Raw genomic sequence first — 16,754 nt, 5'->3', positions numbered from 1 at the left:
AAGCTCAGACTGCACAGGGAAGGAGGGATGAAGAACCAGAGTGCCGATGGAGGAGGACCCAGACCAGCCCGCTGCTCAGTGTTGACATACGAAGCGAAAGACACCCATGTCTGAAGAGCACAGAAAAACACACCCTGGGGGCCAAACGGTGGCACGGTGGTAAAACATGGCCCTCTGCAGGCAGGTCTGACCCATGTGGGAGAGCACTGGGTTCATATTGGGGCCTCTCTCATTACACTGGACTCATACATGCTGAGATCCGGGGCTTGTGGAGTGGGGTGGCTCAGGGCATCTAGACCCCATTGGGGGTGCTGTCTCTCTCTTCCTCTCTCTTTTTCATCTCCCTCACATGTGAAATAAATGATTCAATAAACTTAAAAACAACCTCTACAGGTAAAGACATCATGAAGACCCTCACCTAGAACAGTTAGGGCCCCTCATTTTCACAGGTGTTGAACTACTCAAAGGAGTTGTTTAAGCAGTAATCATACCTATTTATGAAGCTTTACAGAACTATGTATTTTTTTTAAGTTTCTCCTCTAATAGATTTAAACACACACACACATATATTAAGAAAATAATAAATCAGCCCCACAATTCACTCAGATATCAGCTCTAGACTCGACAGGACCAAATATTTGGTAGCCAATGGAGACTGAATGGCACGGTGCATGGTAAGTACATGCATGCTAGAGCCAGAATGGCTGGGTTTAGGTCCCAACTCTATCGCTTATTAGCTATGAGCGTTTCCAGCAAGTCACTCAAACTCTCTGCCCCAGTTTTTCACATATCACATCGGGTCGATGGCATTATCCTCCCGGAATTCTGAACGTTAAGTGAGTTAACGCATGTGGGTCGCTTCAGATGGAGCCTGGAACCCAGGAAGCGCTCAGCAGGTGTGGTGGTTGTGATTGTTCGTTGTGGTTGTCATTACTTGGTTGATGAAGCTGGGAGCAGGTGTCTCCCACTGCAGGTGGAACGGCCTTCCCCGGCCACAGCACAGGGTGAGTCATAATAAAATCACACTGCCCACTTCCTGAACTATCGAATTACCGGGCATCCACTTACAATCACTACCAAATAAAAAAATTACCTGTCTTTTTGAAGTTCACAGATTACAGAGGCTCTTTTCTCAACCCTGCCTTTTCTTTTCAAAGACATTAAATCCCCAATAGCAATTTGAAAATCCCTTTTATTGCCACCCTTTTGTCGTTCTTTTGTCCCCATTCAGTCTCCGGCCTCATTTGTACCCAGAGAAAAGTGAGATCTCATTTATTACATTGTCCTCCATACCCTGGCATTTTCTAACTGCTCTGTACAATACGTACGTGCCTATTGGGTGTGACTCACTGCGTGCTGTCCTTCCTTCCCCTTTGAAGGGTCGCCCTACCTTGGGAGGTTAGTGAACACTGGTTACCTGCCTAAGCACATGGACGCTTTCTTCCTTGTCCCAGAAAGAAGATGTGGGCGACACAGGACCTAAATCTCACTTCAGTCCTATCCCTGGCACTGCCTTAATTACGTGAACTTTCACCAATGCTCCAATGCCCCACGGTGGGCCAAATAATGGCCTCACCTCTCCACAGACAGCCACGTTCTAATCCCTGGAAACTGTGACTACATGAGGTTATAAGGCGAAGGGGAATTCAGGCTGCCAACGGAATTAAGATTATTAATCAGCTGATTTCGAAATAGGGCGATTATCCCGGATTATCCTGGTAGGACCGATGTAATCACAAGTATCCTTAAACGCGGAAAAGGAAGGCAGAATTACAGGTCAGTGTGATGTAATGTGAGGAGCATTCAACCTGCTACTGCTGGCTTTGAAGATGGAGGAAAGGGACCAGGGATGATGGGCAGCCTCGAGGGTGCAGAAGGAGCAAGAAAATAGACTCTCCTCTGCGGTCTCCAGAAAGGAACCCAGCCCTGCTGACACTGTGACTTCAGCCCAGTGAGACCTGTGTTAGGCTTCTGACCTCCAGAACTGTAAATTAATACACTCGTGTGTGTGTGTGCGTGTGTGTGTGTGTGTGTGTGTGTGTGTATTTTGCTATAGGACACATGTACTTGCCAGAGAGACAGAGAGGGAGAGTGAGAAAGCATTCTGGGATGGCCATGCCGCAGTCCCTTCTCCATTTTTCTCTTGGGATTTTGGGCATGCGTGTACACACATCCACTGTCTTTCTCAGGCTGCTGGCTCAGACTTGAACCTCACAGCCAGCTACGTGGGATCCAGCCGCCTAGCCACCATGCCACTGGCTGCCCTCATTTCTGTAATTTGAAGCCTCTAAATCTGTAGTCATTTGTTACAGCAGCACCCAGAAATGAATACATACCCTATCTCTGGAGAGCCTCCTGGAATCCTCATCCCATGGGACTCTGCCTTCTCGCTGAAACTGCTTACTGCTCTGTTTTGTCTTTGGCTTATTAATGCAATAAAAGTTGTTAAGCACCTACTCTGGGCCATGTGTTACACTAAATCCTGAAAATGCAAAACAAGTAATACATAGCCCTGCCCTTTTATCCCCTCAACAAATATTAGTGTACCCACGGTCTGGCTTAGAGGTGGTAGAGATGAAAAGAAAATAGTCCTTGCCCTAAAAAGGCTCATGGATTTTTGAGAAGGTAACTGACATAAATCAAATATTATGATTCAGTGTAATAAGTGCATGATATGAAAGGACAGGAGAGACACGGCTGAGCTCGGCCTGATGAAAGCAGCACAACTTCAGCAAGAAGAAATGGAGCTCCAATGAATCGGCGTTTGCTAGACGGACAAGTTGCAGAGTTTCAAGAACTTTGGAGCTATGTGACACTTGAAATGTGGCTCATGCATGTAAAAAACAGGATTTATAGTTCTACTTCACTTTAGTTTCCTTTCTTTGAAATGGAAATAGCCACCTGTGACTACTGGCTACCATATCAGCTGGAGCGCATGGTTCCAGATGGTTCGCTCAAAAGGAAAGAGACTGGTTTTTCTCCCCTTTCCAACTTCACATCGACTGTAAAGCAGATGTGGTAGCAAGTGACCCTGAAGGGCATTACCCTAGACGGAAGTGAGAAAATAGAAGGAGGATCCAGCAGGTGGTGTGATGATTAAGGCACTGGACTTCCATATAGCCAACCATAGTTCGAGACCTGGACTGGCAACTTGAGAATCATGCTGGTCATGTGTGTGTGCATGACCAAAATCCCAAGAGGAAAATAGAGAAGAAGGGATTGCAGCGTGGCCATCCCTACTGGGTGGGTGGGGGGGGTGATTTCTCATTTTTCCTCTCTCTGTCTTTGTCTCTCTCTCCAGTGATCACATGAGCCCTATGGAAAAAAAAAAAAAAAAACCCACTAAAAAAGAAGAAAATAAAAGAAAAACATATATAATAAAAGTAGCCTGGGTCCTGACGCCACACAGCTATCTTTGACTTTGGCTTATGCTCTGTTATGTGAGAGATATAAGTTTACTATATTGCGTGAGTTATTTTGGATTGTTGGACAGAGACTAAATCTGTCTCCAAATAAAAATATCTCCTAGCATGATGAAAAGCAATAACTGCGGGAACCAGCAGTTAGCATAATGGCTATGTCGCTGGACTCCCATGTAGTCGACCGCGGTTCACGTCTCAGACCCGGTGGCTTAAATCTCACGCCGGGCGCGTGTGCGTGCATGCCCAAGATCCTGAGAGGAGAATGGAGGAGAAGGGATTGCGGCGTGACCATCCCTCCTGGGGGGTGATTTCTCGCTTTCTGTCTCTATGTCTCTGTCTGTCTGGCGAGCGCACGCGCCCTATAGCGAAAACCTCTCCAAAAAAAAAAAGCAATAACTGCCATCTTTGCTAAGATTTTTTGAGCTCCTTCTATGGACCAGGCAGAGTGCTACAGCATGGCTGCATTTAATTCCCACACACCTATTAAGGGAGAGCAGAACACACCCATCCTGCAGGGACATTGGGGCTTAGAGAGCCTGGTGCTTAGTGACAGGATGAGACCTTTCTGACAGCAAACAGCATTTTTTTGAATACCTATTTAATTTTATTTATTATTATTATTTTCATTTGCTATAGGGCACATGTACTCACCAGAGAAAGACAGAGTAAGAGAAAGTGAGAAAGCAAGCTGCCAGATCCAGTACTTGGACATGTGAAAGAGCAGCGCCTTAGCCACCATACCACCTGCTAGCCCCCTCATCTTTATTTTTTATTGACAGAGGCAGATGTGCTCACCAGTGAGAGAGACAAAGAGCATGCCAAAGCATCCCCCCCATTATGTATGGTCACGCCACCATCTTTTATCCTCTATTTCTTTAGCCCATCGGAATTTGGGGTGCGCACACACACACACACACACACCTGTTTTGTTTTTAGCTTTTGCTATAGGATGCATGCACTCACCAGACAAAGTGAGAAATCACCCATGAGGTGGGGGTTGGGAGGTGGTCATGCCGCAGTCCCTTTTCCTCCCATCTGCTCCAGTCTCCTCTTGGAGTTTTAGGCAAGCATGCATACGCACCTGGCGTGATTTTTAAGTTTCCCAGTCTGGGACTTAAACAACAGAGTCAGCCATGTGGGATCCAGCACCTTAACCTCAACACCACCTGCTGGCATGGTCCACTCCCAGCATGCTTTTTCAGCAGCCAGGGCTGGAATCTGAACTGGAATTGGCTGTGTGGATCCAGCTCCCAATGTGCAACAGCACGTAACCACTGTGCTCCCAGACCCTCGGTCTTTCATGATACACATTTCCCACGAGGTTTTGGAAGACCCCCTAACACGCATGTCTTCTAGTTTTCTCAGGAAAGAACCATCACATAGCTGACAGGAGTGACCAATCTCAGCTCACTGCTGTGGAACCCAAGTCCCCTGGCCCATCCACAATAAGAATCACTCTGGTTTCCCTTCAAACACACACATTTGGAGATATGTAAAATGCCCTTAATGTATCACAGAATTCCAGTGCAGTGCATAGTACCTCTTTCCCACGCTTAAACTACAATAAGCTTTTTTCTCAATTACTATTGTCTCTTGAGAAATGCATATGTGTTAAAAAAAATTTGTTGTATCAGATGGTTCATATTCTGATTTCAGAAGAAATATTACAATAAATGATGTTAATCTCTGTAGCTTAAGAGAAAAGCAGAAATACTAATCCTTTGAAAAGCAATAACTGCGGGAACCAGCAGTTAGCATAATGGCTATGTCGCTGGACTCCCATGTAGTCGACCGCGGTTCACGTCTCAGACCCGGTGGCTTAAATCTCACGCCGGGCGCGTGTGCGTGCATGCCCAAGATCCTGAGAGGAGAATGGAGGAGAAGGGATTGCGGCGTGACCATCCCTCCTGGGGGGTGATTTCTCGCTTTCTGTCTCTATGTCTCTGTCTGTCTGGCGAGCGCACGCGCCCTATAGCGAAAACCTCTCCAAAAAAAAAAAGCAATAACTGCCATCTTTGCTAAGATTTTTTGAGCTCCTTCTATGGACCAGGCAGAGTGCTACAGCATGGCTGCATTTAATTCCCACACACCTATTAAGGGAGAGCAGAACACACCCATCCTGCAGGGACATTGGGGCTTAGAGAGCCTGGTGCTTAGTGACAGGATGAGACCTTTCTGACAGCAAACAGCATTTTTTTGAATACCTATTTAATTTTATTTATTATTATTATTTTCATTTGCTATAGGGCACATGTACTCACCAGAGAAAGACAGAGTAAGAGAAAGTGAGAAAGCAAGCTGCCAGATCCAGTACTTGGACATGTGAAAGAGCAGCGCCTTAGCCACCATACCACCTGCTAGCCCCCTCATCTTTATTTTTTATTGACAGAGGCAGATGTGCTCACCAGTGAGAGAGACAAAGAGCATGCCAAAGCATCCCCCCCATTATGTATGGTCACGCCACCATCTTTTATCCTCTATTTCTTTAGCCCATCGGAATTTGGGGTGCGCACACACACACACACACACACCTGTTTTGTTTTTAGCTTTTGCTATAGGATGCATGCACTCACCAGACAAAGTGAGAAATCACCCATGAGGTGGGGGTTGGGAGGTGGTCATGCCGCAGTCCCTTTTCCTCCCATCTGCTCCAGTCTCCTCTTGGAGTTTTAGGCAAGCATGCATACGCACCTGGCGTGATTTTTAAGTTTCCCAGTCTGGGACTTAAACAACAGAGTCAGCCATGTGGGATCCAGCACCTTAACCTCAACACCACCTGCTGGCATGGTCCACTCCCAGCATGCTTTTTCAGCAGCCAGGGCTGGAATCTGAACTGGAATTGGCTGTGTGGATCCAGCTCCCAATGTGCAACAGCACGTAACCACTGTGCTCCCAGACCCTCGGTCTTTCATGATACACATTTCCCACGAGGTTTTGGAAGACCCCCTAACACGCATGTCTTCTAGTTTTCTCAGGAAAGAACCATCACATAGCTGACAGGAGTGACCAATCTCAGCTCACTGCTGTGGAACCCAAGTCCCCTGGCCCATCCACAATAAGAATCACTCTGGTTTCCCTTCAAACACACACATTTGGAGATATGTAAAATGCCCTTAATGTATCACAGAATTCCAGTGCAGTGCATAGTACCTCTTTCCCACGCTTAAACTACAATAAGCTTTTTTCTCAATTACTATTGTCTCTTGAGAAATGCATATGTGTTAAAAAAAATTTGTTGTATCAGATGGTTCATATTCTGATTTCAGAAGAAATATTACAATAAATGATGTTAATCTCTGTAGCTTAAGAGAAAAGCAGAAATACTAATCCTTGCACACAAAAGGGATTTATTCAATGGTTATAACCATGCATACCAAATGCTAAATGAAGGATTGAGGCCAAAGTTTAACAATAGCTTTCAATACACAGGTAAGTAGGAGAGGCAGAAAGGGTATTTTGCTTTTAAATTATATTGAAAGTTGGTTGAGATTCTCCTTAGTGTGTAAAAGAGCAACACATGATATTTATGCAAACAATTGTTCAGAATTATGAACTTATTCAAATATTTTAAATGTAGGTATTTTTAATACTCTTTGAATAAAGAAAGAACAGATATTTTCCCATCCATAATCATATACTATGCCACTCTCTTAACTATGCTGTTAATCTTTAATCTGATTTATAACTGAACATCTCACGTGGCAACTGATTTTACACTATTTCATTCACAAAAAGAAGATTATCCATCGAGGGGGAACACATTTTTCCTGGGATTTCATGGACTAAGTGAGCTAGACCCTTTTTTTTTTTTTTTCTTTCAAACACCAAGCTATCTGAACTATTTCCAGGTGATCAGCCAGGTAGGCAACAGCAAATGAAGCAGTATTTGGGCGATTCTCAGCATGATTTGAGGCTTTTTGATCAATCTAACAAAAGTTGAAATGATTGGTTTGAAAAAAAGCCAATCATAGAAAAAAAAAAAAAAAGAAAGAAAGAAACCTACCTTAGAGATGATTAACGGTTCTCCGTGCTCCAAGCCACCTTTCAACGTAAAACCCCAGGGAGCTCCTCCCTCCAGGAACGCTTCCAGATAAATGTACCTTTCTTCGGGGGTCGCGCCAGGGCTCGGGGAGGCACTCGTCTCGTGGAAATTCTCCGTGGTTTTCATCATGCCAAACACATGGTCCCACAAGGTAAATTTAAAATGCCTGAAGCAGATTCACGCCCAAGTTAACCCACCCTTCATGATAGCCGCTGGCCAAAAGACAGGTTTGGAAAAACGCGTTCTTCCAGGTTAACTCCGAGATGCTGAACCAGGAGGATGTTTCACTTCGACATTTCAGAACGTAAATCCTTCTCCAGGAATCCTAAGTTCTCGCCGAAGCCCCCCGTGGTGTATATGTATCTCTCCACTCTGTTTGGGGGGAAAATAAAACTTCTTTTAATGTCACTCGGAAGCTCGCTTGTACTCCACGCACTCGCACACCCAGACTTTTTCTGTGTACTTCACAGAGTAAATGAAAAGCATCTTACCATAGAGGAAGAGAATTGCCAGATCTCAATGGAATACCTCATTTTTGATTGATTATCAAGCCTTTCTTCCTCCCAGAGTGAAATTTACCATTACAATAGCCTCCTCCCCTCCCCAGAAGTAGCTTTAAAAGAAAGAAAACACTTACTATGCGTCTGCTCACTTCGGATTTTCTAACTTGTCCCCAAGAAACAGAGAAGCTCTACTAAAATGTTTTACTTATTTTTGTCAGCAATAAATTCCAAGTTTGTTTCTTAAAAAAAAAAAAAAGAAAAGAAAAGAAAGAAACATTGAATTGGATGTAGAGAAAATTAGAAAAGCCTGGTAAGTGCATGCTCAGGGGGGAAATATCCAGGAGGCAGCTCTGTTCTTTTCTTCGGTATTCTGTGATGATCAGCCACCGAAGCCGCCACAGCCACAGGCCTCCTGGGAGAGAGAAAGAGGAAGGAAGTGAGAGGAAAATGGATTAAGGCAAAGGGAGGCATTGCAACCTTTCTGCACCGCGAGCCCTGCTATGCAGAACTCGGCTCACCACAAAGACCTGACCATCAAAACAACCTGACGGTCGATAAAATGGACAATGTTAAAAAAATACCATACAGATGGCTAATTACCAAGAGTAGAAAACAGACGCAAAGATCGCCCCACCTAGAACTAATTGAAGCAGAATTTCAGAAACTGAGACGCCTAGGCTTTGGCGGTTTAGAAAACCCTCCAGGCACTTCTGCCTCATAGCCAAGTTGGAGACGCAGAACCTAAAGGGTTTGGGTAAACATTGAGTGTCAAGGTGCGGGCCCTTTATTTTTTTGGCTTGAGAACAAAATACCAAGTAAAATATGTGACCAGCTTCTCATCTTCAGATTGGAGTCTCTGATCAAATTTCTGCTGCTGTGACTTCATACAAACACAAGACAGGCACTCTTTCTGTATACAAATGGTTATTTATTCCAAGACGGTTTGTTAGCTGTTCTTTAAATGAAAAGAAATATTTGGTGCCTCCTAAGTCGAGGCACTTGGAGCTGAATGCTGATCCAATCTCAGGTTCTCAGTGTAATTTTACAATAATGCTATATATAAACTTTACCATTGCTACTTTTTATTTAAAAACTAAACAGTACAAGATAACTACCTCTTTTACCCAGAAGCCTCAGTATCTAAGTTATTAAGAAAAACAAGCATTATTACCAAGGAACGTATTTACTAAAACTTTATTTATTTAAAACTATGTCATAATAAGAATTACGTTGGAAATGAAAGCTAAAAACGACCATGAGGGAGGGCAGCAGGTGGTATGGAGGTTAAGGCACTGGATCTCACATGACCAGCTTTATAGTTCGAGTCTCCAATCTGGCAGCTTGAGACTCATGCTGGGCCCATGTGCATACCTGATCATTCAAGAGGAGAGTGGAGGAAAAGGGCTTGTGGCATGACCATTCCTCACCCACCCACCCCAGGGAGATTTCTCGTTTTCTCTCTCTGTGGCAAGCATACTCACCCTGTGGCAAAAATCTACAAAAAAAAAAAAAAAAGATAAAGTCAGAGGAGAAATGAATTTAAGAGATAGATTGTACAAGATAACTATCGTTAGTAGCAATGTATTATGTATTTGAAAATTTCTAATAGTAGATTTTTTTTTTTTGAGAGGTTTCTGCTATAGGGCTCATGTGCTTGCCAGAAAGACAGAGACAGAGAGATAGAAAGTGAGAAATCACCCCCCCGGGGGGATGGCCGCGCCGCAATCCCTTCTCCTCCATTCTCCTCTCTGGATCTTGGGCACGCGCGCGTGCGCCCAGTGTGAGTTTAAGCCACTGGATCCGAGACTCGAACCGCGATCAACTACATGGGAGTCCAGCGACATAGCCATTACGCCAACTGCTGGTCCCTCCAATAGTATATTTTAAGTGGTCTCGCCACAAAAAACGTTATGTATGTAAGGTAAAGGATATGTTAATTCATTTGATTTAGCCATTCCACAGTGTATACATATATCAAACACCATGGGGTTGGCGAGTGGCGTGGTGGTTAAGGCTTTGGATTCCCACGTGGCTGACTGTCATTCAAGTCCCGGATCTGGTGGCTTGCTTTCTCACTTTCTCTCTCTCTCTATCTCTGGTCAAATTTAAAAAATAATGCTAGTAAATAAAATTAAGTAAAACAATTCTTTAACAAAATCATGTTGTACAACAAAGAGATATACAATTTTTATTTGTCAACTAAAAAAAATTACATAAAGTAATGAAGTTGAAAACAAAAGGTAAAGGAAATAAGGAAAAGATCAACAGTGAAGAATACGAAATCAGTGCTTATAAATGGATAAAGCTTCTAATTTATGTTACCACTAAAAATATTTAAGAAAAACTATTCAGTGAACATTGATATGTAATCTGAAAAGTGACTTATACAAAATTCATTTTGTAGATAGTCAGTGTAGCGGCCAGGCTTGGGAGAACGTCTTCCACACCCGTCTTCCATTGCTCAGATTCAGAGAGTGTATAGGTTGCAAGATGACTCCCCCACCCCCTTGTTTTAGAGGTAATGACGGAGACCACCAGAAGGCTAAATAACCTAACCAGGAGAGGCTCCTTGTGAAAACACTAGCAAACACGAAATGAACATCTTCAGACATTCAGAGGTGGAAACTCAGTTTAAGTCATTAGCCATTTTGCCAATATTTATAGCAAAAAGACAGCTTTCTTTTGGGTCAGCATTGCTAATGCATAAAGAGAGCTTCTATTAAGATATAGGAATGGGAGGGACCTGCAAGTGACATTACTGGTTATGTCACTGGATTTCCACAGAGTTGACCATGGTTTAAATCCCAGACCCAGAGGCTTAAAACTCACGCTGGGCATGTGTGCATGTGTGCCCAAAATCCCGAGAGGAGAAAGGAGGAGAAGGGATTACAACATGGCTATTGCACATGGGGGTGTGCTTTCTGTCTCTCTAGCAAGCACACATGCCCTCCCTATACCAAAATTCTATAAAAAAAATAAAACGATATGGGAGTTGGGGCCCAGCAGGTGGCATGATGGTTAAGGCACTGGACTCATACATGGATATCGCAGTTCAAGTTCTGGACCTGGCATTTTGAAACTCATGCGGGCATGTGTGCACGCATGCCCAGAATTCCAGGAGGAGAATGGAGGCGAGAGGATCATGGTGTGGCCATCCCCCCTTGGGGGCGATTTCTTACTTTCCCTCTTACTATCTCTATTTCTTTCTAGTTAGCATATGTGCTCTATGACAAAAACCTAAAAATAAATAAATAAATAAGAGTTGGACCCAAAGGCTAGACAATGAAACCAAACTCTCTCCCCTCCGAAGACAACCCTATTGTCTCCAAGTGCTGATGCAATAGGCCAGGACTCTAACAGGGCAGTCATCTTTCCAAATCCTCAGCCTGGGAGCCAGGCTTGCTGGTGGAGGACTTGTTTTCCACCTTGTCAGCATCTCTCTGGGAACCACTCTTTCTTCACCTGTTCTGTGGTGCTGACCGGGTGGCCCTTACTCTAGCCCCCTGGGATTGCTAATGATCCAGACATCAATTGTCCATTGGTTCAAATGATTAATAAATCAATGAATAGGTAACTCAAGTGTAGGCGGTGTTATTTATCATTTGAAATTTTGCTAGTGTTGTTAAAAAGGGGTATTCTCTTTTTTCTATGAGATTTTGCTGTAGGGTGTATGTACTCACTAGAGAGAGACAGAGTGAAACGGAGAGAGAAAAAGTGAGTACCACTCCTCCAGGGGCTGGCCACTCCATAATTCTTCTCCTCTGTTCTCCTCTTGGGATTTTGGGCACATACACACATGCACTCAGCATGAGTTTGAAGCTGCCAGGTCCAGGACTCAAACCGTGGTTGACCTTGTGGAAATCCAGTGCCTTAGCCACTACGGCACCTGCTGGCCCAAAGGGCATTCTCTGTTACAGGTTGCTAAATTGGTAGATAAAAATCCTGGAGCTACTGGAAGTCATTTTTACCATCACATATCTGAGAAGACAGCCAACCTGAGAAAAAGCAGTCTAAGATACGGACTATACCTTACTAAGCCAGAAGTTTTCAAACTTTTTGACTTCAGAATCCCTTCACATTCTTAAAAAGCACCGAGACTACAAAGACATTTTATTTATGTATGTCATATCTATTGTTATTTACCATATTAGGACACTAAAACAGAAAAGAATATTTAATGATACTTATTTACTAATTAATTTTAAAATAACAATAACTCTATTATATGTTAAAATAACTAACATAGGGCCAGCCATGTGGCCTGGAGGTTAAGATACTCAGATCTTGAGCCAGCAGGTGGCATGAAGTTTAAAGCATTGGATCACACATGGCCTACTCTGAAATTTGGGCCCTGGACCTGGCAGCCTGAAAAACACACCGAGTGCATGTGTGTATGCCCAAAATCCTGAGAGGAGGTTGGAGGAGAAGGGATTGTGGCGTGGCCATCCTCCTGTGGGGTGATTTCTCATTTTCCTTCTCTCTGTCTCTGTCTCTGTCTGGTAAGGGCACATGCCCTGTGACAAAAGTCTAAAAAAACAGAAGAAGAAACCCAGATCCCACATGGCCAACCATGTAACTCAAGTCCCGCACCCACCAGCTTGAGAAATACACATTGGGAGAATGTGCTCAGAATCCTGAAGGAAGGAAGCGATGGAAGGGAAGGGATGGGATTGCAGCGGGACTCTTGAGAGGGGTGTATTCTCTCCCTCTCTGTCTCTTTCTGGCAAGTGCATGTGCACACCAGCTAAAGAAATGACATTTTTATGAAAAAAATTTTTATTTTTTCCAAACAAAAAATTACTGAGAAGAGCGGCATTGTTTTACATTTTTACAAATCTCTCTCATGGCTGGTTTAGTAGGAGACAGTTGGATTCTACTATCTGCTTTTGCATTTACCTGTTCAATAGCATGTGCAATACATATGGCCCCTGGAAAACGCCACTCTCCACCTGTGAGAGAACAAGTAGAGAAGACCAATGAAATCTGAGTTATGAGAGCGGTCTCAGTTACGAGATGTTTCATTATGTGAATGGTTTCCACTTTGTAGAACCAAGAACTTTTCAGGGAACCCACCTCCTAAGTCCCCCGACTACACTTTGAGATCCTTTGCCTTTTTTTTTTTTTCCTGAATTATTCTATTTAACTTTCTTTCTTTATTTATTTTGATTTGACTAGAGAGGGACAGAGTATGTGTGTGTAAGAGAGAGAGGGAAAGCGAGAAAGCAAGCTGCCTGGTCCAAGACTCGAACCACAGTCAGCCATGTGGGAGTACAGAATCCTTAACCACCACGCCACCTGCTGATTCTGAGATCCTTTGTCTTAAGAAGATACTGTGGGGCCAGCAGGTGTCATGGTGGTTAAGGCACTAGACTCCTACACACTCTATCTACATGGATCGAGTCCTGGACCTGGCAGCTTGCTTTCTCACTTTCTCTCTTTCTTTCTCTCTCTCTCTGGTGAATCATATGCCTTGTAGCAAATGTAATAATAATAATAATAAAATGAAAAAATTTTTTAAAAAGAAGATAGCATACAGCTATGCCTGAAGCTATCCCACTTCTACAATGACCAGTTTTGTAACCCCATAAACACCTGTTTATTTTTTCCTTAAACCTGCTGGAGTTGGGTTTCTGCTGCTTACAATTGGAAGAGTTCTGAGCAGTATACCATAAAACTCAAGGTGGTTCTTCCTGGGTTGTGAGGAAGTTTGGGGAGGCTTAGCTCAGTTTCATAAATGAAGCCTTGCTTCTTCTTTTCTACCACTTTCTTCCTTCTGTCTCTTACTCTTACTCCTTTCTTAAATAAATAAAAAATTATTCCCTTGTGACAAATAGAATTCATGGAGTTGACTTTCTCCCTATATGTGAAAAATCCCCACTCTTAGTGATTGAGTGCATGTTGCTCTGTTACTAGGAATACGGCCCCTGACTAGAAAAGCATTTCAGTCTTATTGACTGCCATTTATCTAACATTCCCACAGCAAACAGTCTTTTAAATGTCATTGGCCTAATCCCTGCTTTCAGTTCTAGAAATCACACATCACTCTATTAAAATCATTTTTTTCTAAATTTATTTTCCCTTTTCTGTGGTATCTTTTTTTCAAGTTTACTCACTTATTCTTTTTGTGAATAAGAGAATCAGAGACAGCACTTCCAGCAGGGTCTTTTTTTAAAAAAATAATTATTTATTATTATTATTATTATTGTTAATATTTTTTTCACATGAGTTTTTGCCAGAGAGAGAGACGGAGAGTGAGAAAGCAAGCCACCACCAGGTCTGGGACTCAAACCATGGTTGGCCATGTGGGAATTCCAACACTTTAACCACCATGCCACCTGCTGGCCCACCCAGCAGGGTCTTGATGCCATGATCCACCCTCAACCTTAACGAGCCCCAGGTCACAGCTACAGGCTTGTCCAGCATATTTAGAGAGATGCCCAGATACGAACCCAGAACCTTACCACGCAGGTCAGCCACACAGAGCACCACGTTCTGTTACTGCTCTGCCTCCAACCAGCCCCAAGTTTATTTACGTCAAAATCATCATGTCTTGATTTTCAAGTTTGTTTACGTCAAAATCATCATGTCTTGATTTTCACTCTTTATAGTAGCCCTTAGTAGTTTTTTTTTTTAATTTTTGCTAACATTTCAAAAGTCACTTTTTAACTCATTGGATTTTTAAAAAATGCTTCTGAACTGAACATTTGAAAGATTAAAAACGGGGGCTGGCAGGTGGCGTGGTGGTTAAGGTGCTGGACTCCCACTTGGCTGACCAGGGTTCTGTTCCAGACCTGGCAGCTTGCTTTCTCACTTCCTCTCTCTCTCTCTCTCTCTGTCTAAATTAAAATAATAGTAATAATAATAAAATTACATAAATAATTGTTATTTTAAACAGTCAAAGGTTGAAAACGTCTGTAGATTTTCACCGAAAATGAAGTCAGAGTGCCATCTAGTGGCTCTTCCGGATCACCAAGCAATCATTAAAACCAAGTAGGTAAATCATTCAGCTATAGGTTTGAAAGTTTATTTAGCCACAGAACTATCTCAAAAAGACAAAAGTCAACCTTATTTTATAGTTTATGTAATCTCTCCTGGCAACTTTTCAGAGACAGAAAGAATCATGTCTTCACTTCTCTGGAAACAGTCACTTGGAAGAGGAGTGAAAGTATAAAGGTAAGTGAGAACGAATCGACCCGCCTGCATAGTCACACACAACTGGGGGCCTGTGAGAAAGGAGAAGTGGGTGTTGGGTGTGCCATGCACAGATCTGCGCACTAATCGTTGCAAGCGTTGTCCCGAAGCTATCAAAGCACAGTCACTTCCAATCATTTAGGAACGATCACAATGTCCTGCCTTGATGGAGGCAGGAGTGTACATAACCGTCCACGTGCATCAAATGGTACACTTTGAACGGATACCGTTTAGTGAATGGAAATTAGACCTCAATCAAGTTTGTTTGTTTTTACAAATCTTTTTATTTAACTTTATTCATTTATTTATTTTAATTTGGCCAGAGAGGGACAGAGTAAGAGAGAGAGGGAAAGTGAGAAGGTAAGCCACCAGGTCCAGGACTTGAACCACAATGGGCTATGTGGGAATCCAGCGCTCTTAACCACCATGCCACCTGCCGGTCCTAAATCAATTTGTCTTTTAAAAATTTCAGGACTGAGCACCAGCAGATGGCATAATGGTTACATCACTGGATTCCCATGTAGTTGACCGCAATTCGAGTCCTGGACCCAGCGGCTTAAAACTCACACCAGGCGTGCATGTATGCATGCCTAAAATCCTGAGCAGAGAACGAAGGAGAAGGGATTGTGGCCTGGCCATCCCCCCTGGGGGGTGATTTCTTGATTTCTGTCTGTCTCTCTGGCGAGCACACACACCCTATGGCAAGAAGATCTCTCTTCAAAAGAACAAAAACAAAATTCAAGGACTGAACCAGCAGGTGGACTGGTGGTTAAAGTGTTGGACTTCCTAATGGCTGACAGCAGTTCAAGTCCTGGACCTGGGGGCTTGCTTTCTCACTTTCCCTCTCTTTCTTTCTCTGTCTCTCTCTCTCTCTCATGAATGCATTGTACACTGTAGCAAATTAAAAAGCAATACTAATGATCAATAAAATTAAATAAATCTTTTAAAAAATTCAAGGACTCTGTGGACAACCAAAATGCAGTGTATATACACAATAGAATTTTTTAAAAATAATTATTTATTTTATTTTTATTTACTCATTCATTTATTTTTTAATTTGACCAGAGAGAGACAGAGGCTGAGAGTGAGAGAGAAGAAGTGAGAAAGCAAGCCACCAGATTCAGGACTTGAACCCTGGTCAGCCATGTGGGAGTGTCCAGCGCCTTAACTACCACACCACCTGCTGGTCCCGGTGGGGGTGCTTCCTCTCTTCCCCTCTGGCATTAAAAGTATCACGTACTCTCCATATAGATGCAATTATTACATGTTATGATTTTACTTTTTTTTAAGTTAAACACCGCAGGTTGCATCTGTCAGACTGTGGCCTTTCGGGGTTCCTTCCATTCGACCACTGAATGTGGGCAGCGTCGGGGGGTGCGGGCGTGGACCCGCACAGTCTAATCAATTCTGCGTTAAGGGGAAAGACACAGGGCGGCTGAAGCGCCGCGGAGAAAACGACTCTCAGGAGATAGAGGGTCAGCTGTCCCGACGAGAGCACGTGTGAACCTCCAAAAGGCATTCCAGACAGAAGTAACAGCAAAGCACCCGCAGCGGCAAAGCCTGGATTCCCAGACACCCACACTGGGCTCGAGCTCC

The sequence above is a fragment of the Tupaia chinensis genome, unplaced genomic scaffold (genome assembly GCF_000334495.1).
Source record: "Tupaia chinensis unplaced genomic scaffold, TupChi_1.0 Scaffold000086_1, whole genome shotgun sequence".
Lineage (NCBI taxonomy): Eukaryota > Metazoa > Chordata > Mammalia > Scandentia > Tupaiidae > Tupaia > Tupaia belangeri.
The sequence above is the reverse complement of the archived record's forward strand: the minus strand, read 5'-3'. Positions refer to the sequence as shown.